This window comes from Phalacrocorax carbo, chromosome 1, assembly GCF_963921805.1.
Source record: "Phalacrocorax carbo chromosome 1, bPhaCar2.1, whole genome shotgun sequence".
Classification (NCBI taxonomy): domain Eukaryota; kingdom Metazoa; phylum Chordata; class Aves; order Suliformes; family Phalacrocoracidae; genus Phalacrocorax; species Phalacrocorax carbo.
In genome coordinates this window covers 61,555,347-61,563,027 of record NC_087513.1, presented here as the reverse complement: position 1 = coordinate 61,563,027, position 7,681 = coordinate 61,555,347, and positions in this window count along the sequence as shown.

Here is a 7,681-nt window from a genome sequence, read left to right as displayed (position 1 = left end):
TCTGCGCAAAATGTCACAGTCCTACGGCAAGTTGCTAAACTTTTATGGCAGCTGACAATGGGGAACTCCTGCGGGAATAAGTAATACGTGTTTCTCTAAGAGGAGCGGAGAGGAGCGAGTGAACTGAAAGGTCTACAGAATTGTTTCTAGACCTCTTCAAGAGACTTCACATAAGCAACTGCTGAAAGCTGTCTGCTCCAAACTGATTCCTTCCTTGTGTTCCTAGCTGTTATAATGGATTAACTGATGTTGTCTTATTTTAAATTATTTGCGATCCTTGCATTAGTGGAAAACAAATGGGAAAACCTAAACAATCAGTAAAGGATTCCCTCATTGTGCTTTTTTCTCAAGAGTCTCAAAGTGGGAGTTATTTTCTCTTTAAGGCAGACTTGAATTTGCTGTATGAAGTTATTTTAAAACCCACTCAGAATTTTTCTTTTCTTTGTAGCATTAGCTGGTTCCTGGTGTATTTTTGCAACATTTTCTAGCGAGCTAAAGGCCAGGGCTCTTATTCTGTGGCTTCCAGTTCTGACACTGAAGTATTTCCAGACTCCCGAGGCAGGGGTACAGCAGTAGCTGCAGGCATTGCCTTAGCAGTTAATGTGGTGTTCCTCCTCTTAGTAGTTGTGAAAAACTTCATGTTGCTGCATTTTCCATTGATCTGAAGCTAAGTGGAGATCCCTTTTATTAGAATTTCTAGAAGCTAGTTGAAAATAGCAGGAAGATGAGCTTAAAATGGATCCTCTTGCTCCTTGAATGAGGCTTTTGGATACCGCTCCTCGAGAGAGAGGAAATCCCCGTGGCGTGCTGTGGGGCAGGTGGTGGCAGGCTGGGCACGCAGCTGGATCCCAGCGTGAATGGATGGTGTTGGGTCTCAGCCAGAGAATATCCCTCCTGCATCTGCAGACCCCTGCTGGGGCCTTACCCAGGCCTGGTTTGGGAGATACCACTACCATAAAAATCACAAACCAAGCCCAGGCGTGTCACCGGGCCCCGAGGACAAGTGATAGGGCAGGGTCTGTGAGGCTGAATCCTCCCGTCTTCACCAAACCAAGGGAGGTGGTTGAATCCACTTAGAAACAGTCTCTGGCAAACGCCAGCCCTGGGTCTGGGGGGAGCCCTGGCTGTGAGGAGCACGAGTGCCCAGGGCTGCAGGGCTCAGTGCTGGAGACACAGCCCCTCCATCCCCTTCCCCCCCGCTCCCCTTGCCCACACACCCCCCCCCAGTCAAGCACAACGGCCGCCGTCCGGCCATGCTGCTGTCGACAGTAGCGGGAATTTCTGCCCAGAGGAGAACGGGTAACAGGAGACCCATGCCTGGAAGGCACAGGACAGCAGGATGCTGATGTGTTTTAGGCACCCAGTTTAATCTGAAATTACACAAGCCAGTATGAGTTTGCTCTGCTGGGCTCATCAGCTCAGCAGAGGCAGAAGCAGCCGAGCAAAATAAAGGGAGGGGCTGGGCTGCATGGGTGGGAGAGGGGGAAGGAAGAGGAGGGCTGGGATGGGAAGAAGGCCCAAGAGGTCTCTGTGAGATACTGGATCTGTCTAATGCCGTCCCTATGTGCCTAACGTTAGGTTGTGAAAATCTGCCATCTAAAAAGGACTCAGTAAGTGGCTCCTTGGTCTGTTCCTGAAATCCTTCAAAAAATTAAAAAAAGAGAATAAATCTACCAAATTGGGTCTGGGTTTGGTTTGCTGTCATTGTTTTATTGAGGAGGATCTTGCCTCTTGGAAGCATCTGCTTTTAATATATGACATAACTGCTAAGTTGGTACAGCAGCGCCTTAAAATGAAAATTAAGGCTCAGATATGGTATCTTCAAAGAGAAAAAGAGACAAAGCATTTCAGCGTAACCCAAATGGTAAGCAGTGTTCAGAGAGTTATTTCTGTATCTGATGAAATTATAAAATACCATTATCTACACATGGACGTTATCAATAGACAATTATTTTCCAAGTGATGCTTAAAAGAGGCACACTGGGTATGTGCTGTCTTAGGAGGGTCAAAGCCACCAGTTCCTTGTTTTTGTTTGCATCCTCTTTTTTGTTTGTTTGTTTGCATTCTCTCATTTAAACAATTTTTGCCAGAGACTCCTACCTGCCTTCTGGGATAACCACCTCTCTCATATGCAGTGCTGACAATTCTCCTTTAATAAAAAGTTATTAGGTACAAGTAGTAGCTCGTATGTTTGAGCAGCATCAAGAAGTACCTCAAATTTTTCCCTTTAGTAGCAACCAACTGCAACCAACTCGCTCATTCACTTCCTGAAAATACATCTGCAGAAGTAATAGTACAACACTTCGTTTAATCTCTCTCTGAAACCTTTCACCTAATAAAGTTGGCAAGGTACTGTAGTGCTGGTAAAAAAAATGTGGTCCGAGAAAATACTTGCCTAATTTATATTAGTAGCAGTACAAGCACTGTGGAGACATTATTTTTGTTTCAAAACTGATACGTGTTCTCACCTTTCTGTTTGTAAGTACTTAAAGTTTTGGGTTGGCTCTAAGCTACTTTTAGAGTGACCATTCCTGCTGTATCCCATCTGCTTCTACAAAACTGCTGTCTGTCTTTAGATCTCTGAAGGTTTTGTTTGAACTAACATAACCCCAAAATGAGCCTGAGCTTGAGACAGCTGTGGCAGCCTATGATAAAATGTGGAGGAAGGCTTCTTGAAACAGCAGTGATGTTCAAAAACCTTTTTCCAAGCACAGTGACTTTTTTCTTAGGTGTCTTTCCACGACACAAGCAGATTTTACTACATTAATTTTTAAAAATTAATTTCTGTGTGACTTGATCCTTCTCATCATTCTTTATACAGTGCTCGTGGTGTCTTTAGAAAGCACAGAAACACTGGTATCTCCAGTCAAAAGGCATTTATAGGAAAAGCTAATTTAGATGGTGTTCTTCCACATCCTATTTTCATTACAGGCTTAGTGGGAGCTGAGGCTCTGCCTTTACCAGTCTTGCTCATGTACATATGCATCTTTACTGTTTTGTTTATTCCTCTGTTCTGATCTCTACTGAACACTAAAATACGTGGCTGGATGGTGTAGCCAGAACACAGAGGGAGTCTTAGCATGAGGCCGTACATCCTCAATATCTACGGAGCCATGCTTACCTGCCCGTAGCTGAAAATCAGTATGAATTATGTGGGCTATACTTCAAATAGCCATCTTGAACTGTACCCCAGAGACACTGTGAATCATGTCAGATTAGTAGATGGTCCCTATTGCAGTCTCAGGATGATGCTCATTAACATGTTGTAAGCATATGTAGGTGATTCCTCGCTTGCCTTTGGCAGGAGAGGAAGCATATGCACACACACAGGAGATTCCTCAATGCAAAGCAACATGGAGAGCCACAGAGGCTAGTATTTTCCCCAGCACCTTGCTATCCTGATAAGAGCTGGCAGCAGCCTTGCTTATAGCTATAAAATTCTTCATTTTGCAGAGCTCTCAATGTGATTACTGTTAGGTCACGTAGACTCGCTGCTTCAGTTATATTTAAAGTGGTAAGACAACGTGCTTTTAAGTCACTGCATTCCCAAATGGTGCAGGCTAGACTTTTTTCCAGTTTTGATTTGTACCAAGTAAAGTACAAGGAAGTTTTTCACTTAAATTTGAAGTGAATTTTATGTTTACAGATTTAAAAAAAACCAAAAACCTTTATGTAGATTCTGAGATGAATAATGCTCTAAGGAAACTATAATTTATATAGGGCCCAAGCAGTCCTATAGGAAGAAGTTAAATATTGATAATGCGGACAAGGGTTACTCTCATATTCCCCTTTCAAATTGGCTTGGTGAAAAGAATGGCGATGGAAGGATGCCTTTTCGCAATGGCACCTAGTTGAAAACAGAGACCACTTTCTCTTTGAAAATAAAAGATGCTGTTCTGGCATAATCGTTCACACTTCCACCCTTTAAAAGGCTAAAAAAATTATACTTAAGGAACCAAATATTGATCTGTTTACCTATTGATTTGTGAAATTGGCATGATAATGGACTGCAACGTCACCTCTGACCCTCAGTATGTCAAAATTTAATGGAAAGCTCTCTAGAAACTCGGTGCCAGTTCAGCTTGTGCTACCATCCAAGGCCAAACACTCTTGGGAGCGAGGGCAGTTTGCTCCTATGCACAATAGTTTCCAAATTGGTGCCAGCTGCACCGTGTTTATTGAATTGCAGTCTCCAAGTATGACTGTGGAGGCAGTGAGAGAGGCGACGCAGCACACAGCAGTGCAGAGGGAGATGGCTACACTGGTTTAGGAAATCTTCCAGGCAAGTTGGCCAGGGCTAGTTCCTGTTCCTGGAATATCTTACTGCAGGAGACTGGGCCAGAGGATCCATTTATCAGGAGCAGTGGCACCTGATTTCTTTCATACAGAAGCAAAATGATAGAGGGTTTAAATCTGCTGGACAGAGGAGCATCCTTCAGGCTACTCATCTAGTCTCTGTGTGCCTAATGCTTAATCTGGCCCAGCCCATACAGCACCAGTCGGCAGCTGATTTTAAGACAGAGCTGCCTGAAAGGGTTTGGTTTCTGGCTACCAAACAACAGTAATAGGTGGCTCAGTGCTCACCCCCAGAAGGCACATCAACAACGATGTGTTGCAAAGGAGGTTTTAGCAGCAATTTATTCCTGGTCAGAATTGGCTCACGTTTGTTCAGGTGCAGGACCGCTTTCCTCCAGAAATCACTGGGTGCAGCGTGACTCTGCCCCTGCTACTGGGGTAACAGCGACTAAAGCACTTTCCTGCTGCTCCTGTGCATCTTCTCTGCGCACAATAACAAAACAAAACAGGGTTGTTTCTGGCTGGAAGGGTTCCCTGCCCTGCCTTAATACACAGCTCTCCCCAAACAGAGGGTAGAGCATGGACCTAGCCACTGGTTGTTGCTTGCCCAGTGACAACTACAGCAGAAAACTAATTTATTAGCTGTATTTGCTTCAGGTGTGTCTTTAACATGACAGAAACAAGAGAGGCAAAATTATAGAAGACTTTTTTAAATCAACAAAATAATTCAGTAAATAAGGGCAGAGAATCTGTCTGAAATGACAAGACTGCAATGACAAGAGTATGTCCCCCCCAAAAAGGACACAGGAAAAGGAAATAAAAGCTACTTCCAACAGCACACCTAAGACTCAGTTCAGATATAAATGCTGTGTCACTTGAAATACAACTGCAGCTAAAACATAGTCACCATTCTATGCAACCGCAAATTAGGAGGAGTATATGCTATTTTTTACTCCTCTCTGCACCCTGCATGAAGACAAATATTTGGCCCCAGTCAGAGCTTATGTCGCATCACTGGCAAGATGAGGCTGGCACAGCTACAGGGCTCCAGGACGCACAGGCTTGTTTCTGCAGCACCCAGCTCCTCAGCCCCAACCACAAAACCCAAACCCACCCAGATGCCTGAGTTCCCTGTGTAATGTAACACCACCAGGAGAAGCGACCTCGTGAGCAGGAAGCAGCCTGGAGCCAGCTGGTAGGAAGAGCTAGGCACGGGGCGGGGGGGAGAAGGGGGAAGATCCGACTTATCACCTCTAGCCAGCTGGAAAGCATTTCCACTTTGGGTTGGGAACTCAGAGACTGTGGGACTCGTCCATCAGAGGACGAGTTCGCTCTTCCTCTATTCAAAACCAGCAGCAACAGCCACATCTTATAAGCCAAGCAGCTGAGGCTCGTCCAAAGTGTCTTGAGTGAGTGAGTTCTGTACCCGCCAGAAGAAATATTGACAGTAACTGGCAATTTTGTGTTGTCTGGCTTGACAGCTCCAGTGTCGCTTCAGATGGCTCAGCAGCACCTTTCTACAGCAACTTCATCTCCCTAACCCTCTAATAGCAGCACAAATACAACAAACAGTTCTCAGTAATTAATCTTTGAATAATAACTACATAGTCTGCATTTATACCAAAATATTTATGCTGTAACATAAATAAGTGAAACCTCCAACTGTTAAATTGAAATTTTCTTTTCCAAGAGTCACTTCAGAGAGTTGCTCCCAGGCTCTGAACATTCTCCTTCCATAGCAGACAGCACGCAAAGTCAACCTATAAAATCTTCTCCCTACTCAGGCAAAGCGCAATGAAGAAATAATACAAAGTTGGTTGCGGTTGGTTGCAAAAAGAAAAGAGAAAAAAAAGCAGGGCACTATCAGCTCCTTTGCTCACATGATGGTGTGTAAACCGCAAACTCAAACACTTTAACCGAAACTCACAGAAGAGATGGCAGACTGAAAAATGTAGCTGGTTTCAAGCAAATGTGACAGATGACCTCAGCCCCCGTTCTGCACATCCAGCTGCCAAACCTCTCCTAGCTTCCCCTTAGCTGAAATCACAGCTTTTTCCACTGCAAATCTGGGAACATCAAGAACAGGGTATGACAGCCTGAAATAAATGGGATACAAACAGAAGGGGCTCGTGTAGTGATCGAGTTGTTCATTTGTACATTTAATGGAAAACTCCAGTTCAGTCATAGCTGCTGAAGATTGACAGACTGCCACACAACCCAGAACATCTGGCCAGATCACCACACTGCACACTGGGTTGCCTCCAGAGGCTCTGCCAGCACGATGCCGATTTCTAAGAAACACTGTTCAAATCAGCACATATATAAAATTTGTTTAGCAAAGAGCTGGCTATTTCAGGCTTCCGGGATGTCTCAGTTTAAACTATTTTCCCAATATTAAACTTTTTTTTTTTTTAAAAAAAAGACAACACCAGCAATAAAATATACGGCAACAGATTCAAGGTGTGGTTTGCTTAAATTAGTGACAGGTATGTGGAAAGATAATTATTATATTACATTTCAGTCCACTGCAAACAGTAAAAATACCAAAGGTCCCAAAATTCAGTCTGAATAAGATATATTACTAAAACCACCGCCCCTATCCTAACAGGCTAAGACATTGCATCTAATGAAACTACCCACCCCATTATTTAAAGAAACAGCAATGTTACTAAGAACAGCCCACTAAATATACAGAACTACATTATCTAGGTAGAGTTTATTGCAAAACCAGGAAAGAGACAGCAAACTAGAAGTCTGGCTTCCATTTCAGATTTGTATCACTTGTTCAGCTTTCAGTCACTCACACACACACACACACACGCGCAGCCTGTACACAGAAAGTCACTAACACAGTTGAGTTCCCACAGTCTCACAAGAAACCTTAAAACATTTCAGTAAAAAGTTAAAATGAGATCTTTTACCACAAGGACTATAAAATGCCCCCCCCCCCCCAACTATCCTTGAATTTCTAAGTTTTGGATTCTAAAAACCATACATAAAAAGGAAGAGTTATTTCAGTAGCACAAGACTACTTCAAATATATCAAATTAAGTCTAAGGAGAGTTAATACAACTGAAAAAAAAAAAGAAATTAAATGAAGACCTCCATCACACATAGTCAGTGTTTTCATCAACACTGTTGATAAGCTCTAAATATCTAAATCTAGTAGAGGACTGGTTGTTTTTGATTAACTTTTAATTCTGAAGTTACATTAAAAAAAAGTTGTAGCAATTCTTTTGAGCTGCTAGCTTCATGAGGAAAAAGTCCCTTTCAAAATTTCAATAAATATGCTGACATGTAAAGTTAGTTGAGGTTGTCATGCAAGACAAGTTACATAACCAAGACCAACTCAATCTTTATAATAAAGGCAACTTGCATTCAAAAA